Genomic DNA, 20,645 nt, shown 5'->3' on the forward strand with positions numbered 1-20,645 from the left:
GGGATACAAATTTTCAGCCTGTAACAATCCCTGATACTTATTTGATTACTGTCTTTTGCAATTTATTTTTATGTTAAGTGGTTTAGTCCTCAAAATAACACTTTGACATAGGAATTCTTACCTCATATTATAGGTGGGGAAATTAAGTCTCAATAATTAATTAACTTGCCCAAGTTTGGTTTTTACTTTGGGTGTTCTGATTTCTGGATCAGAGATTAGCAAAAGTAAAAACATTTAAATATTAAAAGTCAAAAGTAAACTATGTTATTCTCCTAAGTAGTCCCTGGCATTAATAGTCACAAAATAAAGGCTTTTGCATGGATGAATGAAACTATTTTACTTCTTGAGAAAGGATAACTCATACCAGACACAGTTCAACACTTAAGGTCAACACTTGGGATAGAGATATAAACAAATAAGCCTTGTGAGAGTTCACACAGGGGGCAATGGGCACAGAGACAGATATTATAAGTTACATACAATATTCTGAAGTATATGGTAGTGCTTATTATATTATGGAAGTAAAGGAGTGTCACCTAGGCCAACCTGGGGAAGACCGAGGTAACTGGGTCAGGCAAGGTTTTAGTGAGATTCTGAAACAGCCTCAATTTCAGGACCTTATCCAAACATAAAAACAATGCTGTTTAAAAGCAACCAAGAAAAAAAAAATTAAAAAATAAAAGCAACCATGGACCATGTGAAACATGTTGCACATTAAACTCTGAATATAATTGTATTCCAACGATATTGAAATAGTCTTTTCTCAGATCTTTTGTGAAATGAAGGAGTATTCTGAACCAAGCATGTCAATATCTCTACATTTTCTTATGCATATAATAGGGAGAAATACATGTATTTCCATTGTAGAAAGAAGTGAGAACTTGTGAATATTCCAGGAAACTAATGCATTTCCCATCTTTCTCAAATGCATTCTTAATTGGAACTCTTAAAATTCTGAAGAGTTGCTTGCTATTTCTCCTTACTTGAAAGGTCTTCTACTTCCTTCATGCCAAATAAACTTCTGTTTTAATTGTAATTTTAGTTATTATATGACATTTTCCTGATGCTCTCCAATTGGCTGTGACCTGACCATCAATTTTGTAATATTTATGTAAATATATAGGAAATCCAATGAGTATATGTTTTGATTATTACTATTACATTATTACTTGCTCAAATTGGTTTTGATTAAATCAAAGTCCCTTTGCAAACAATTTACTCTTTTCCAATACCTGTTTTTTAGCAAACATATATGAAAGTTAAGCTTGGTTGATGTTTTCATATGATAACACTTTTAATTATAGAAAGACGCATACCATATGAGGAGCCAGAAACTATATTAGCAGTGAATGACTTGTTTTAGAAATGATATACTATTGCAAAGACTCACTTAAAAAGTTAGGGTTTGGTTCAAAATTCTTGATAACAAACTCTTGTGCAGAATAATTCAATAATAGCAGAGGATCTCTGTCTAAAAATAGAAAATCAATTTTTTATGTCCCAACTATGGTTAATTAGAGTTTAAAAATATAAATAATTAATGATTCTATATGCCTATTAATCCAAAACACTTTTAAAATGACCAATTTACTGAAAAAAATTCCAGTATAGAAAATAATTAATAATCATTAAAATGTTTTCAAGTGCACATTAGAAAAGATGTATTTATCAGCAGCCAAAAGAGAAAAGAATCATATGGTGGTTCTATTTTTTAATGTTTTGAGGACCCTCCATACTGCTTTCCATTGTAGTGGCACCAATTTATGATGAATTCCCACCAACAGTGTACAAGGTTCCCCTTTATCTACATCATTGTCAACCTCATTGTCTTTCACTTTTTTGACAATAGTCATCAAGACATGCGTGAGGTGATATCTCATTGAGCTTGATTTGCGTTTCCCTGATCATAAGTGACATTGAGCATCTTTTCATATACCGATTGCCATTTGTATCTCTTCTTTGGAGAAACATCTATTCAAGTGCTTAGCCCATTTTTTCCAGCCTTATTGAGATATAATTGACACATAACATGTATAAGATTAAGCTGCGCAATGTGATATGTGGTTCATGTATATATTTTGAAATGATTGCCACAATAAGGTTAGTTAACATAACCATCACTTCACATAATTAACTTTTTTTTCATTTGTGGTGAGAACTTTTAATATCTACTCTCTTAGCAACTATCAACTATACAAGACAGTATTGTTAACGATGGCCTCCATGTAATACAATACATCCCCAGAAATTATTCATCTTATAACTGCAAATTTAAACTGATCTCTGTTTCTGTAAGTTTGAATTTAGTTAGAGTCCATGTAAAGGTGAGATCATACAGTATTTCAGAGTATAGTCTCTGACTTATTTAACTTAGCATAATGTCTATAAGGTTCATCCATGTTGTCACAAATGCAGGAGTACCTTATTTTTATGGCTAAATAATAAATATCCCATTATATAATATATATTACTATGTATATTATATTTTATACATTTAATATATATTATGTATATAAAAATTATATATACAGTTGACCCTTGAACAAGCCGGTTTTGAACTGCACAGGTCCACTTTTATGTGGATTTTTTTTCAATAAATACTACAATACTACTACAAGATCTGTGGTTGGAATATACATGGAATCTAGAAAAATGGTACAGATGAACCTATTTGCAGGGCAGGAATAGAAACTCAGATGTAGAGAATGGATGTATGGACATGGTGAGGGGAAGGGGGGTGGGATGAACTGAGAGATTGGGATTGACATATATACACTACCATGTGTAAAATAGATAGCTAGCAGGAACCTGCTATATAACACAGGGAGCTCAGCTTGGTGCTTTGTGGTGAGCTAGATAGGTGGGATGGGGAGTGGGAGGGAAGGAATATATATATACATATAACTGATTCACTTTGTTGTACAGCAGAAACTAACACAACATTGTAAAGCAACTATACCCTAATTTAAAAAAAAATACTATACTGGTTTAATTACTGTGGCTTTCTAATATGCTTTGAAATCAAAAAGCATGATGCCTTCAGCTTTGTTCTTCTTTCTCAATGTTGCTTTGGCTATCCAAAGTCCTTTGTGATTCCACATAATTTTATAATTGTTTTTGATCCAGAAATCCCACTTTTGGATATTTTTCCAAAAGAATAGATGTCAGGATCTTAAAAAGATATTGGTACTCTCATTTTGTTGCAGCACTATTTACAATAGCCAAGATGTGGAAACAAAGTAAATGCCCATAGATGGATGAATAAATAAAGAAAATGTGGCATATTCAAACAATGAGATACTATTCACTTTTAAAAAGGAGGAAATGTTGCAATATGCAACAACATGGACAAACCTCATTGACGTTATGCTAAGTGAAATCAGCCAGTCATGATTCCACTTAAAGGAGGTATCTGAAATATCCAAACTCATAGAAGCGGAGTAGAATGGTGGTTTCCAGGGGGCAGGAAGCAGGGACAAAGGGGAGATGCTAATCATTAACAATAAAGTTTCTGTTATTCAAGTCATCTTGAGATCTACTGTACAACATTGTGCCTATTGTTAACAATACTGTATGTTACACTTAAAAATCTGCTAAGAGTGCACATCTCATGTCAAGTGTGTTTACTGCAATAAAATAAAAATAAAAAACCTTGGAAGGAATTTTAGTTCAGTGTTGAGGTTGAACTATCAGGAGAATGTATTCTGAGCCAGCCAAGCAAGTCTACATGACACTGAAAATATATTTTAAAAAGTAGAGAAAAAAAGGAAGAGAACAGAATGTGAATGTTTAGACATATAGTCTGCCTCCTGAAAAAGGCTGGAAATAACTTTGTAGTAGTGTTTGGAAGACCATTTTTTCACTATATATGAACCTCCACTAAGGAATTTACTAGAAAGTAGGGTTTGCTTTTTTTCTCACAGGAGCTAATACACTGAAAAAGTTCTCAGCAATAATTTAAATCATTGTTAGTAGTTTGTAAATATAATAAAGTGCCATTACTTGAGTTACCTATCAAAATAAAAATTCATATTATTATTCACCCAATAATTAATTATTTTCTATTTCTCACCAAAGCAAGAGTAAGATTAAAATATAAGTAGGTTGGGGGCAGACCTTCAAGATGGCGGAGGAGTAAGATGTGGAGATGACCTTCCTCCCAAAAAATACATCAAAAATACATCTACATGTGGAACAACTCCTACAGAACACCTACTGAATGCTGGCAGAAGACCTCAGACTTCCCAAAAGGGAAGAAACTCCCCAAATACCTGGGTAGGGCAAAAGAAAAAAAGGAAAAACAGAGACAAAAGACTAGGGATGGGACCTTCACCTCTGAGAGGGAGCGGTGAAGGAGGAAAGGTTTCCACACACTAGGAAGCCCCTTCTCTGGCAGAGACGGGGACAGGGGAGGGTAGCTTTGGAGTCACAGAGGAGAGTGCAGCAACAGGGGTGCAGAGGGCAAAGCAGAGAGATTCCCACAGAGAGGATCACTGCAGACCAGCACTCACCAGCCTGAGAGGCTTGTCTGCTCACCCGCCGGGACAGGTGGGGGCTGGGAGTTGAGGCTCGGGTTTTGGGGGTTGGCTGCGTGAACACAGCCTGAAGGGGGCTAGTGCACCATGGCTAGCTGGGAGGGAGTTGTGGCAAAAGTCTGGAACTGCCTAAAGTCAAGAGACCATTGTTTCAGGGTGCAAGAGGAGAGGTGATTCTTCCCTGTCTGCCCACAGAAGGCAGAGCACCACCTAAACGAGCTCCACAGATGGGCACGAACTGCAGCTATCAGCTCGGACCCCAGAGACAGGCATGAAATGCTAACGCTGCTGCTGCAGCCACCAATAATCCTGTGTGCAAGCACAGGTCACTATCCACACACCCCTGGGGCCTATGCAGCATGCCACTGCCAGGGTCCCGTGATCCAGGGACAGGTTCCACAGGAGAACAAATGGTATGCCTCAGGCTGTTGCAATGTCACATCAGCCTCTGCCATTGCAGGTTCCCCCTACATTCCAATTATAAATACCATACCCCTCCTTCCCCCACCCAGCCTGAAGGAACAAGAGCCCCCTAATCAGTGGCTGCTTTAACCCTGACCTGTCTGAGTGGGAACAGATGCCTGAGGGTGAGCTATGCTCAAAGGTGGGGCCAAAACCAAAGCTGAACCCCAGGACCTGGGTGAACAAAGAAGAGAAAGGGAAATTTCTCTGTGCAGCTTCAGGATCAGCAGACTAAATCCCCACAATCAACTTGGTGTACCCTGCATCTGTGGAATACATGAATAGACAACAAATCATCCCAAAATTGAGGCAATGGGCTTTGGGAGCAACTGTAGACTTGAGGTGTTCTATCAGAGACTGATTTGTTTCTGATTTTTATGTTTATCTTAGTTTAGTGTTTAGCAGATGTTAGCATTTGTGGATTTGTTTATTGGTTTGGTTGCTCTCTTCTTTTATTTTTATTACTTTATTTTAAATATTTATTTTTCTTTCTTTCTTTTTTTCTCCCTTTTCTTCTGAGCCTTGGGGCTGACAGGGTCTTGGTGCTCTGGCCTGGTGTCAGACCTGAGCCTCTGAGGTGGGAGAGTCAAGTTCAGGACATTGGAACACCAGAGAGCTACCAGCCACACATAATATCAATAGGCAAGAGCTCTCCCATAAATCTCCATCTCAACACCAAGACCCAGATCCACCCAACGGGCAGCAAGCTACAGTGCTGGATGCCCCATGCCAAAGAACGAGCAAGACAGGAACACAAAACCACCCATTAGCAGAGATGCTGCCTAAAATCATATGAAGTTCACAGACACTCCAAAAAACACCATCAGAGGCAGCCCTGCCCACCAGAAAGACAAGATCCAGCCCCATTAACCTGAACACAGGCACCAGTACACTCCACCAGGGAGCCTGAACAAGCCACTGAACCAAACTCAGCCACGGGGGTCAGACACCAAAAACAATGGGAACTACAAACATACAGCCTGTGAAAATGAGACACCGAACACAGTAAGTTAAACAAAATGAGAAGACAAAGAAATATGCAGCAGATGAAGGAGCAAGGTAAAAACCCACCAGGCCAAAAAAATGAAGAGGAAACAGGTAGCCTACCTGAAAAAGAATTCAGAGTAATGATAGTAAAGATGACCAAAAATCTTGGAAGCAGAATGGAGAAAATAAAGGAAATGTTTAACAAGGATCTAGAGGAACTAAAGAGCAAACAAACAATGATGAATGACAAAATAAATGAAATTTAAAATTCTCTGAAAGGAATTAATAGCAGAATAACTGAGGCAGAAGAATGGATCACTGACCTGGAAGATAAAATAGTGGAAATAACTACCACAGAGCAGAATAGAGAAAAAGGAATGAAAAGAATTCAAGACAGTCTCAGAGACCTCTGGGTCAACATTAAATGTACCAACATTCGAATTATAAGGGTCCCAGAAGAAGAAGGGTAAAAGAAAGGGACTAAGAAAATATTTGAAGAGATTATAGTTGAAAACTTCCTTAACATGGGAAAGGAAATAGTCAATCAATTCCAGGAAGCACAGAGAGTCCAACACAGGATAAATCCAAGGAGAAACATGCCAAGACACATATTAATAAAACTATCAAATATTAAATACAAACAAAAAATATTAAAAGCAGCAAGGGAAAAGCAACAAATTACATACAAGGGAATCCCCATAAGGTTATCAGCTGATCTTTCAGCAGAAATTCTGCAAGCCAGAAGGGAGTGGCAGGACATATTTAAAATGGTGAAAGGGAAAACCTTACAAAAGAGATTACTCTACCCAGCAAGGGTCACATTCAGATTTGACAGAGAAATTAAAACCTTTATAGACAAGCAAAAGCTAAGAGAATTCAGCATCACCAAACCAGCTTTACAACAAATGTTAAAGGAACTTTTCTAGGCAGGAAACACAAGAGAAGGAAAAGACCTACAAAAAATACCCCAAAACAATTAAGAAAATGGTATATAGGAACATACAAATCGATAATTACCTTAAATGTAAATGGATTAAATGCTCCAACCAAAAGACACAGACTGGCTGAATGGATACAAAAACAACCTCCATGTATATGCTGTCTACAAGAAACCCACTTCAGACCTAGGGACACATACAGACTGAAAGTGAGGGGATGGAAAAAGATACACCATGAAAATGGAAATCAGAAGAAAGCTGGATTAGCAATTCTCATATAAGACAAAATAGACTTTAAAATAAAAACTATTACAAGAGACAAGGAAGGACACTACATAATGATCAAGGGATGAATCCAAGAAGATATAACAATTGTAAATATTTATGCACACAACACAGGAGTACCTCAATGCATAAGGAAAATGTTAACAGCCATAAAAGGGGAAATTGACTGTAACACAATAATAGTAGGGGATTTTAACACAACACTTTCACCAATGGACAGATCATTCAAAATGAAAATAAATAAGAAAACACAAGCTTTAAATGACACATTAAAAAGAAGAACTTAATTGATATTTATAGGACATTCTATCCAAAAACAACAGAATACACTCTCTTCTCAGGTGCTCAGGAAATATTCTCCAAGACAGATCAAATTTTGGGTCACAAATCAAGCCTCAGTAAATTTAAGAAAATTGAAATTGTATCAAGTATCTTTTCTGACCACAATGCTATGAGACTTGGTATCAATTACAGGAAAAAAGTGTAAAAAATACAAACACATGACGGCTAAATAATACGCTACTAAATAACCAAGTGATCTCAGAAGAAATCAAAGAGGAAATAAAAAATACCTGGAAACAAATGACAATGAAAACACAATGACCCAAAACCTATGGGATGCAGCAAAAGCAGTTCTAAGAGGGAATTTTATAGCAATACAATCCTACCTTAAGAATCAGGAAAAATCTCAAATAAACCACCTAACTGTGTGCCTAAAGCAATTAGAGAAAGAAGAAGAAGAACAACAACAAAAACCCCAAAGTTAGCAGAAGGAAAGAAATCATAAAATCAAATCAGAAATAAATGAAAAATAAACGAAGGAAATGATAGCAAAGATCAATAAAAATAAAAGCTGGTTGTTTGAGAAGATAAATGGAATTGATAAACCATTAGTCAGACTCATCAAGAAGAAAAGGGAGACTACTCAAATCAACAGAATTAGAAATGAAAAAGGAGAAGAAACAACTGACACTGCAGAAATACAAAGGATCATGAGAGTTTCGTACAAGCAACTATATGCCAATAAAATGGACAACCTGGAAGAAATGGACATTCTTAGAAAGTTACAACCTTCCAAGACTGAACCAGGAAGAAATAGAAAATATGAACAGACCAGTCACAAGCACTGAAATTGAAATTCTGTTTAAAAATCTTCCAACAAACAAAAGCCCAGGACAAGATGGTTTCCCAGGCGAATTCTATCAAACATTTAGAGAAGAGCTGACACCTATCCTTCTCAAACTCTTCCAAAATATAGCAGAGGGAGGAACACTCCCAAACTCACTCAATGAGGTCACCATCACCCGATAACCAAAACCAGACAAAGATGTCACAAAAAAAGGAAACTACACGTCAATATCACTGATGAACATAGATGCCAAAATCCTCAACAAAATACTAGCAAACAGAAGCCAGCAGCACATTAAAAGGATCATACACTATGATCAAGTGGGGTTAAGCTCCAGAAGCCGAGGGTTCTTTAATATACGCAAATCAATCAGTGTGATACATCATATTAACAAACTGAAGGATAAAATCTATATGATAATCTCAATAGATGCAGAAAAAGCTTTTGACAAAATTCAACACCCATTTATGATAAAAACTCTCCAGAAAGCAGGCATAGAGGGAAGCTACCTCAACATAATAAAGTCCATATATGACAAACCCACAGCCAACATCATTCTCAATGGTGAAAAATTCAAACCATCTCCTCTAAGATCAGGAAAAAGACAGGGTTGCCCACTCTCACTGCTATTATTCCACATAGTTTTGGAAGTTTTAGCCACAGCAATCAGAGAAAAAAAAGAAATAAAAGGAATCCAAATCTGAAAAGAAGAAGTAAAACTGTCAGTGTTTGCAGATGACATGATACTATGCACAGAAGATACTGAAGATTCTACCAGAAAACTACTAGAGCTAATCAAAGAATTTGGTAAAGTAGCAGGATACAAAATTAATGCACAGATATGTCTTGCATTCCTATACACTAATGATGAAGAATCTTAAAGAGAAATTAAGGAAACACTCCCATTTACCATTGCAACAAAAAGAATAAAATACCTAGGAATAAATCTACCTAAGGAGACAAAAGACCTGTATGCGGAAAACTATAGGACACTGATGAAAGAAATTAAAGATGATACAAATAGATGGAGAGATATACCATGTTCTTGGATTGGAAGAATCAACATTGTTAAAAAGACTATACTCCCCAAAGCAATCTACAGACTCAGTGTAATGCCTATCAAATTACCAGTGACATTTTTCACAGAAGTAGAACAAAAGTTTTACAATTTGTATAGAAACACAAAAGACCCCGAATAGCCAAAACAATCTTGAGAAAGAAAACGGAGCTGGAAGAATCAGGCTCCTTGACTTCTGACAATACTACAAAGTTACAGTAACCAAGACAGTATGGTACTGGCACAAAAATAAAAATATAGATCAATGGAACAGGATAGAAAGCCCAGAGATAAACTCATGCACATATGGTCACCTTAACTTTGATAAAGGAAGCAAGAATATACATTGGAGAAAAGACATCCTCTTCAATAAGTGGTGCTGGGAAAACTGGATAGTTACATGTAAAAGAATGAAATTAGAAAAATTCCTAATGCCATACAAAAAATAAACTCAAAATGGATTAAAGACCTAAACGTATGGTTAGACAGTATAAAACACTTAGAGGAAAACATAGGCAGAACACTCTATGACATAAATCACAGCAAGATCCTTTTTGACCCACCTCCTAGGGAAATGGAAATAAAAACAAAAATAAACAAATGGGACCTAATGAATATTAAAAGCTTTTGCACAGAAAAGGAAACCATAAACAACATGAAAAGACAGCCTTCAGAATGGGAGAAAATATTTGCAAATAAAGCAATTGACCAAGGATTAAATTTACAAGCAGCTTATGCAGCTCAATTAAAAAATAAAAAATAAAAAAAAAAAACTCAATCCAAAAATGGGCAGAAGACCTAAATAGACATTTCTCCAAAGAAGATATACAGATTGCCAGCAAACACATGAAAAGATGCTCAACATCATTAATCATTAGAGAAATGCAAGTCAAAACTACAATGAGGTGTCACCTCACACTGGTCAGAATGACCGTCATCAAAATATCTACAAACAATAAATGCTGGAAAGAGTTTGGAGAAAAGGGAATCCTCTTGCACTGTTGGTGGGAATGTAAATTGATACAACCATTATGGAGAACACTATGGAGTTTCCTTAAAAATCTAAACCTAGTACTACCATATGACCCAGCAATCCCACTACTGGGCATCTACCCTGAGAAAACCATGATTCAAAAAAGCGTCATGTACCTCAATGTTCATTGCAGCACTATTTACCATAGACAGGACATGGAAGCAACCTAAGTATCCATCGACAGATGAATGGATAAAGAATGTGTAGCACATATATACAGTGGAATATTACTCAGCCATAAAAAGAAACAAAGTTAAGTTATTTGTAGTGAGGTGGATAGACCTAGAGTCTGTCATACAGAGTGAAATAAGTCACAAGGGGAAAAACAAATACTGTATGCTAACACATATATATGTAATCTTAAAAAAAAAAAGGTTCTGAAGAAACTAGAGGCAGGATAAGAATAAAGACACAGACGTAGATAATGGACTTGAGGACATGGGGAGGGGGAAGGGTGAGCTGGGACGAAGTGAGAGAGTGGCATGGACTTATATATACTATCAAATGTGAAATGATAGCTAGTGGGAAGCAGCTGCATAGCACAGGGAGATCAGCTCAGTGCTTTGTGACCACCTAGAGGAGTGGGATATGGAGGGTGGGAGGGAGATGCAAGAAGTAGGAGATATGGGGATATATCTATATGTATAGCTGATTCACTTTGTTTTAAAGCAGAAACTAACACACCATTGTAAAGCAATTATACTTCCATAAATATGTTTAAAAAAATGAAAATAAAAAAATAAATAATAAAAAGCAGTGAGCTATGAAGCCATAGAAAGACATGAAAGAAAGTTAAATACATATTACTAAATAAAAGAAGGCAATATGGAAAGGCTGCATAGAATATGATTTAACTAAATGTCACCCTGGAAAAGACAAATCTATGGAGATCATGAAAAAGGTTGGTAGTAGCCAGGGGTTGGGGTCAGGAATGAACATGGAAGAATTTTAGGGTAGTCAAAATATTCTGTATGATACTATAATAATGGACACATGTCTTTATACATTTACCCCAAACCACAGAATGTATAGCACCAATAATGAACTCTAATGTAACCTATGAACTTTGAGAGCTTATAATTTGTCAGTGTAGGCAGATCAATTTTACCAAGTGTACCACCTCTGGTAGGAGCTATTGGTAATAGAAAGGTGATGCATGTGTGGGCCATGGGGCACATGGTTAATCTCTGTATCTTCCCCTTAACTTTTCTGTGAATCAAACTGGTCTAAAAAATAGTCTTTAAAATGTTATCTTAGACATTTTTCTGTTATACTCACTTTCAGCTTGTGTACCATGTTTAAAATTTCCATTTAGGGGCTTCCCTGGTGGTGCAGTGGTTGAGAATCTACCTGCCAATGCAGGGGACACGGGTTCGAGCCCTGGTCTGGGAAGATCCCACATGCCACGGGGCAACTAGGCCCGTGAGCCACAACTACTGAGCCTGCGCAACTGGGGCCTGTGCTCCGCAACAAGAGAGGCGGCGATAGTGAGAGGCCCGCGCACCGCGATGAAGAGTGGTCCCCACTTGCCGCAACTAGAGAAAGCCCTCGCACAGAATCGAAGACACAACACTGCCATAAATAAATAAATAAATAAAATTAAAAAAAAAAATTTCCATTTAAACAACTATACTCATCCCTCTTTCTCTTAAACTGCTCTCCAGCCAGTTTAAATACCAACTAGAGACTGCCTGTTAACTAGCTCAATAGTCTCTTGGTTTTCACATCTGTTCTACCTTAGCTTCTGTCTTCATTTTACCTACATGTTCCTTCCTGCCCCAGAGTTTTGGGTACTCTGGGCTCTATTCTTCTTCAATATCAAAATTACAACTTTATGTTTTGGTATTTACAAATCCAGCCACAAACTAAGAAAATATTTCCATTTATACTGTCCCTAATCCATTCCATTTTCTCAGAGTGACTTTATATGTGGCATTGATCTGCATATTCTCTTATAATTATTTTTTATGTCCTATTATTTTCTTTTTTACATTATGTTCTATCCCAAACTGTAATTACAGTTTTTCTTGAAGTTCATTAATTCCTCCTTGTGTCTGGTTGCTCCTTACATCCTGAAGCCTTTACAAATTTTCAAATTTAAATTACACAGATTAGAAAAAATGATTGTGGCTTTCTTCTTCCAGATTTTGAATTTCCTGAAGATAATAAACCAGCATAAAATTTCTTCACTTTTGTATATTTAAACGTCCACCATCCTCATTCAAGCTACAATCTACCAGGACTGTTATAATAATCTCTTATCTGGTTTCCATACTTATACTTTACTTCTTGACTGGCCCACTTCTGTTCTTGCAAGACAGTATTCATTCTTTATCAATGGCAGAAGTTGGTTGTTTGGTTGGTTGTTTGGTTGGTTTATTTGTTTACTCATTCATTTATAAAGCTCTTCTTAATTTCCCTTCAGTGTCTTTTCATCAAACATACAGTCAAATCCCAAATACTTTCCATTGTCTAGAATTCTGTACTCAATCTGATTTCCTATTTATATCCACAGATTCACCTTGTACTAATCTCTCCTCTACTCACTGTATGCTTTCTTTATGTTTCTCACACTTCCCAATCTCTTTCATGATTGGAATTTTGCTGCAGTTATTTTCTCTGCTCTTCACTCTTTGTCTTCATCTGGCTGGCTCTTCTCAATCTTCAGAGATCATATTAAATACCATGTCATTGGCACAGATATCTGTGGCCACCCTGAGCAACCACCACATATTATTTTTTATTAAACCACGTTTTTCATGTGTTCTTCTTCAGATCTTCTTGCTTGCTTGTTGTTTATTTTTCTCTAGATCTTGTGATATGTATTTATTGATAAATTCATTTGATTAAAAGTTTAATATTTACCACCTTCTTTTCTAAATTCTGTTAAGACAGGCTTTTCTGTATCAAAAAAACCTATGCCAACACACTTAACATAGTAGGCATTCTTAACACATGTTGACTATGTTAAGTAAATAAATGAGTTGACAGGTTAATGGCTTAAAATGTCCCATCATCAAGTATTTCATATTCCAGTTGCCCTTGATATACTTGATCTTTTTTTTTTTTTTTAATTTCCCATCCCTAGACATAGGAAAGGTGAATAAACTGGCCCTGTTTCATATGATTTGATATACACACAGGAAGTAGAGGATTTTTTACATAAGTAGTTATAATATACTTCCCCAAAACACTACCATAATGCATCAGGACATCTTGTTTTAACAAAGTTCTATAAACATATACCCATATTTAAAATCTTCTGTCTCTACTAAGTATACCATGATGCAAAACAAGTACCATTTCTACCAATATTCCATATATTATTAATGCTTACATATATATTCTAATTATTCTTGTAAAAAATAAGGACATGTAATACAAAGTTGCTTTAATATTATTTATGTTTTAAGCTGCCCCAAAAATATTCCAACCAAGACATAGAATAGTGTAGTTTTTATAGACGGAGTATTTGTTTCAAGGGCCATTCACTTGTTACAAAAATTACACAATTTTAGTTGTCAAAATAACCCATATAAGCAACATGATTTAAAGAGATATCTGAGTCTGAGTGCCCAAACTGATTTTTTTCTAATTTATATATATTTGTATAATTTTATTTAATTTTTAGAATTCTATTTATTTTTGACACAGAGATAATAATAATAAAACAGTTGCACGAGATTTAAATGTAATTTATGTGAAAGAAGGTTTAACATGTTTATCCTATACAAAGGATAGCTAAAAATAGTCCATCATAGTTTATATAAAAATAGGTGACATGGAACAGGAATATTAATATCATTAAATGCTTATCTCAGGAATTTATTCCACATCTCAGTAGTTTCTATCTGATTGCAAGGATCCATAGGAATTATAAATGATTTCCCCATTTCTTTATGTTTCTAACAGACTGGAAACATCAAATTAGAATTCAGTCTTTTTTCTCTCCATGACTTTTAGTATCTAGTTTCCATTTGAAAAACCAATGCATTTGTCTAAACCACCAGGGTGCCTAACTCTGAGAGGAGATGGAGGCGTACACACACTAACTTTTATGTCATCTTGTCATGCTGTGGTATCTCAAGGTGCTTTGCAATAACATTAAACTTTAAAAAGTTATCTCCCGTGCTGAGTTAATTAGTTAAAATCAGATAAGTGGCAATGACAGCAAACATGTCTTACATTCAGGCTTAACCCTGGAGCCAATATCAATAGACGTGGAGGAACCCCTTGAAGCAGGTGCCTTGTAGTTCAAAGGGAGACCACCTGCTGAGACATATTTTAGCAGGGAAGATGTAAGGAGACTTGCTTTAGTTGACTTCAACTTTTGAGCAGTGAAAAGAATCCCTAGTCCAAAAAGGTAAGTCTGTATTTTGATGAGCACTGTGAGTTAAAATTATCTTAGTGGTGTGACATGAAATTTAAAATGTGCCACTGGAACAAACCTTACATGCAATGATGTAAGTTCTTAATAATTGGCAGCAACTATGTTTTGAATCAGTTATAATCCATTGAATAAATGAGTTAGGCTCTCCAAGAAGGAAATGTCATATGTTTTATACCTTGTAAAAAAAAGAAAAATGATGAAGACACCCCTGAAACCATCCTAAGAACAGATAATATCCTCTATTTCTTTCTAGCTAAGAGCAGATATACTCATCAGATTAAGATAATAAAGCACAAACCCAAATTGCTTAACCTCAATAATGCTACTCACTGTTGAAAACTCTAGGAAGCCATGGAGCCAGCCTCTGTCAAGGAAGAGAACCTCAGAAGGAGCATTTAACATTTGCACAATCCCACTAAACTTTTGGAGTGACATCAGCAAGACAGTGATATGGGTCATCCCCAACTTCAGTCCCCCTCACAAGAAGACCAACAATCAACTATGCATAGACATCATTGTACAAATCCTAAAACACAGAGTCTGAAGTACACCCTGGACCAGAGACTGAGAAGGATTGCATTAGAAGAGTAAGAGGAGTGGCTACATACTGACACTAATGCCTCTCCCCCTGGTTAGCACAGCACCACACAGAGAGAAACTCCTGCGTTTACAGTTTCTCCAGTGGGCAAAAAAGAGCTCAAGGTAGACACCCAGCTTCCCCAATGTTGTGGGCCCTTGCACCTGGGTCTCACCTCACAGGAAATATAGGGCGAATATATGGGGCTTGACCACTGGAGATCAGGTTGTGACAGAGAAGGTGAGTGAGGTTTAGAGCAACCTGTGCTTACATCTTGGCAGACTGAGTTCCTACTTGCAGGAGTACCCAAGTGGCTCAACCAGTGGATTTGCACATCTGCAGAGCCAAGACTGTAGCCCTATTCTGCCAGGGAACTTGGGGCACAGTTCTGCCTCATTCAGAACAACAGACAATAAATCTTTCTGGCCTTGGGGCTTTTTCTACCCAGTCTGGGCAGGGAAACTAACTTATAGTTATACCTACTTCTGAGTGCAGCCCCTAGTTCCACCCAACCAGGAGCCTGGTGAGAGCTCCTGGGAAGCTACATAATGCAGTAGCATTCAAGTGATGAGTCTGGTTAGCAGTGATATTCATCTATAGCATAAGGATGATGGCCTTATTTGGCCAAGGAACTCTGAGCACATTTCTGCCTGATTCAGAATCTTAAGCAATGAGCCTTGCAGGTCTTGGAGACTGTTCTGCCACTCTGCCTAGGCAGGGAAGCTAATTCATAGCCCCGCCTATTGCTGAGTACAGCCCCCAGCCCTACCCAACCAGGAAATCTGACCAGAAAACCCAGGAATCTGTGTAGCTCAGCAGTACCTGAGTAGAGAACCTGGCCGGTGGCTGTGCCCCTCTGCAGAGCTAAGTTAGCAAGGGGCTTGATGCATAGTTCTGTCCCGTTCAGGATCCCCCAAAATGAGCCTTGCCTGTCTGGGAGTTTGTTCTGCCACCTCACCCAAGCAAGGAAGATAATTCATAGCTTTGTTTGCTGCTGAGTGCAGTCTCCAACCCTATCCAATTAGGAAACCTGGACAAAGCACCAGAAAAACTAAACAGCCTGCAGTACTCAAGCAGAGGGCCAGCCCAGTGGCTATGTCCACCTGCAGAGCTAAACTGATAACCCCATCTGGCCAGGGAGCTTGGTGTGCAGTTTCACCTGATTTGTTTCCTAATCAGTGAGCCTTGCCAGCCTTGAGGACTGTTCTGAGGCCTTGCCAGGGCAGGGAAGCTAATTTGTACCCCTGGCCACTGTTGAATAAAACTTTTAGTCCTGAAAAACCAAGCCTAACCAGAACTTACAGAAGGCCGCATATCCCATCCTACAGCTCCTATAGAGTGACACTTGACTAGTGAGCCCTGCCAAAGACTTGCCCATATTCAGAACAAAGCCAATGGTCCCATCTGGCCAGGGAATTTGGTGCATCATTCTGCCCAGTTTAGGTCTCTAAACAATGAGCCTTGCTGGCCTTGGGATATATTTTCTTTATCCCCTCCCAGGAAGGGAAGCTAATTTATAGCTCTGCCTACTGCTGAGTATGGTATCTAGTCTCACCTGACTAGGAAACCTGACCAGGGAATCTAGATAACTATGGAGCATATCCTGCAGCCACACTTGAAAGGGAGCCAAGCTAGCAGTCCCATCCAACTATACCCAGTCAGCAACATCACCCCATGACTTCAGTTAGGCAGTGGTCTTACCAAAATATAGACCCTGAAAGAAAGCTCTATGTGCCCAAGGATGTTATCAGCTAACACATCCAGAACCCCAAGCTGATCTGACAGGTGAAGGACTGTCTCTGTCAAAGCAAGCATGTAGAATCTGGAAGAGGAGACCACTTATTCAAATGTGCAGATACCAACACAAAGAATCAAGGATCACAAAAAAATCAGATAAACATGACTTCACCAGAGGAAACTAATACAGTTCCAATAACTGCTTCTAAAGAAATGTAGATCTATGAACTATCTGACAAAGAATTCAGAATAGTCCTTTTAAAGTAGTTTAATGGACTACAAGAACACGCAGGCAGAAAACTAAACAACATTAGGAAAACAATGCATGAACAAAATGAGAAGTTCAATGAATAGAAACTATCAAAAAACAAACAGAAATCCTAGAGCTGAAGAGTACAATGACTGAACAGAAGAATTTAACAGAGAATTTCAACAGCCAACTCAACCAAGTAGAAGAAAAGTATCAGAAAAATAAAAATAAGACATTTAAAATCATCTGGTCAGAGGAGCCAAAAGGAAAAAGAATGAAAAGGAGTGAAGAAAGCCTACAGGACTTATGAAACACCATGAAAACAAACAATTTATAGTATGCATTTAAGTCTTGTTCATGTCTTTCCATGGCTTGATAGCTCATTTCTTTTTAGAATTAAATAACATTTGATGGTCTGGAGGTACCACAGATTATTTATTTATTCATCTACTTAAGGACATTTTGGTTGGTTCCAAGTTTGGGCAATTATGAATAGAGTTGTTATAAATACCTGTTTGCAGGTTTTTGTGTGGACATGAGTTTCCAACTCCTTTGGGTAAGTACCAAAAAGCACAATTGCTGGATGTTGTGATAGGAATATGTTAGTTTTGTTCTAGAATAACATTTTGTGGATAACTAATCAAAGAGAACAATACGTCACTAGATTGGGAGAAATCAATATTTAAATGTCACATCTAAACCAAAAACAGGATGAACATGCTTTCTTTTTGTCATTTCGACCAGTAGGAATGTCTTTTGAACAACAGTTAAAGTCATTTGACCTAAGAGACATATAGAGAACATTCCACCTAACAGTGGCAGAATGCACATTCTTCTCAAGTGCACATGGAACATTTTCTAGGAGAAAACCTGGAAAATTCACAAACACACAGAAATTAAACAACACTCTCCTGAGAAACCAATGGATCAAAGAAGAAATTAAAAGGGAAATAGGCATCTTGAGGCAAAATAAAATGGAAACAAAACATACAAAATTTAGGGGATGCAGAAAAAGTGGTTCTAATAGAGTAGTTTAGAGCTATAAATGTAAACATCAAGAAAATAGAAACGTGCCAAATAAAAAACCTAATGTTATACCTAAAGGAACTATAAAAAGGAGAACAAATTAAGCCCAAAGTTAGTAGAAGGGAGTCAATAATAAAGGTTAGAGCAGAAGTAAATAAACTAGAGATCAGGAAAACAATATAAAAGATTATCAAAACCAGGAGTTGGTTCTTTGTAAAGATAAACAAAATGGACAAAACTTTAGTTAGACCAACCAAAAACAAAAGGGAGAGAATCTAAATAAATAAAATTATAAATGAAAGAGGAGGCATAACAACTAATATCATACATATACAAAGAATCATATGAGACTACTATGAACAGCTATACAACAAAAAACTGGAGAACCTAGAAGAAATGGATAAATTCCTAGAAACATGCAACCTACCAAGACTGAATCAGGAGGAAATAAAAAACTATGAATAGACCAACTATTAGTAACAAGATTTAATTAGTAATCAAAAACCTCCCAAAAAAATAAGCCCAGACTTCGTCCCAGCTTCACCTTCCCCCCTGTGACCTCAAGTCCGTTGTCTACATCTGAGAATTTATTCCTGCCCTGCCACTAGGTTCAACAGTAACATTTTTTTAGATTCCATACGTATGCGTTACCATACAGTATTTGTTTTTCTCTTTCTGACTTACTTCACTCTGTATGACAGACTCTAGGTCCATCCACCTCATTACAGATAACTTAATTTTGAGAGCAGCAATGACATATATACACTACCAAATGTAAAATAGATGGCTAGTGGGAAGATGCTGCATAGCACAGTGAGATCAGCTCGATGCTTTGTGATTACCTAGAGGGGTGGGATAGGGAGGGTGGGAGGGAGGATCAAGAAGGAGGGGATATGGGGATATATGTATGCATATAGCTGATCCACTTTGTTGTACAGCAGAAACTAACACAACATTGTAAATCAATTATACTCCAATAAAGATGTTTAAAAAAATAAAATAGTACCTTCCACATGAAAAAATAAAGAAAAAGTAAAGAAGAGACAAATATAAGTCCAAAGAGGAACTTCATAAAAACCCAATGCCCTAAGGAAGGTCAAATAACTACCAAAATAAATAAATAAGCCCAGAAACAGATATGTTCATCGTGAATTTTACCAAATGTTTAAATAAAATTTAATGCCAATCCTTCTGAAACCCTTCCAAAAGATCAAAGAAGAGGGAACACTCCCAAACTCATTTTACAGGACCAGCATTACTCTTATAAAAGCAGATAAGGACACAATAGGGAAAGAAAATTACAGGACAGTTTCCCTGATGAATATAGGTGCAAAACTTCTCAACAAAATACTAGTGAATCAAAATTAGCAGCACATTAAAAGGACTGTACACCATGATCAAGGGGAATTTATCCTTAGAATGCAACAATGGCTCAACATATACAAACAAATCCATGTGATACACCACATTAATCTAATACAAAATAAAAATAATGTGAATATCTCAGAAGAAGTAGAAAAAGTATTTGAGAAAATTCAACATCCATACATGATAAAATACTCAACAAAATGGGTATAAAAAAAATGTACCTCAACATAATAAAGGCCATGTATGATGACCACAGTTAACATCATACTCAATGGTGAAAGGTTGAAGCTTTTCTCACATGATCAAGACCAAGACAAGGGTGCCCATTCTCACTATTCCTATTTAACATAGTACTGAAAGTTCTAACCAGAGTACTCAGGCAAGAAAAGGAAAAAAAAAGGCATCAGAATTGGAAAGGAAGAATTGCCTGTATGTGTACATGATATAATTTTTTAAACATCTTTATTGGAGTATAATTGCTTTACAATGGTGTGTTAGTTTCTGCTTTATAACAAAGTGAATCAGTTATACATATACATATGTTCCCATATCTCTTCCCTCTTGCGTCTCCCTCCTTCCCACCCTCCCTAATCCACCCCTCTAGGTGGTCACAAAGCACCGAGCTGATCTCCCTGTGCTATGCGGCTGTTTCCCACAAGCTATCTATTTTACATTTGGTAGTGTATATATGTCCATGCCACTCTCTCACCCTGTCACATCTTACCCCTCCACCTCCCCATATCCTCAAGTCCATTCTCTAGTAGGTCTGTGTCTTTATTCCCGTCTTGCCACTAGGTTCTTCATGACATTTTTTTTCCCTTCGATTCCATATATGTGTTAGCATACTGTATTTGTTTTTCTCTTTCTGACT

The sequence above is a fragment of the Balaenoptera musculus genome, chromosome 18, assembly GCF_009873245.2.
Source record: "Balaenoptera musculus isolate JJ_BM4_2016_0621 chromosome 18, mBalMus1.pri.v3, whole genome shotgun sequence".
Taxonomy (NCBI): Eukaryota; Metazoa; Chordata; class Mammalia; order Artiodactyla; family Balaenopteridae; genus Balaenoptera; species Balaenoptera musculus.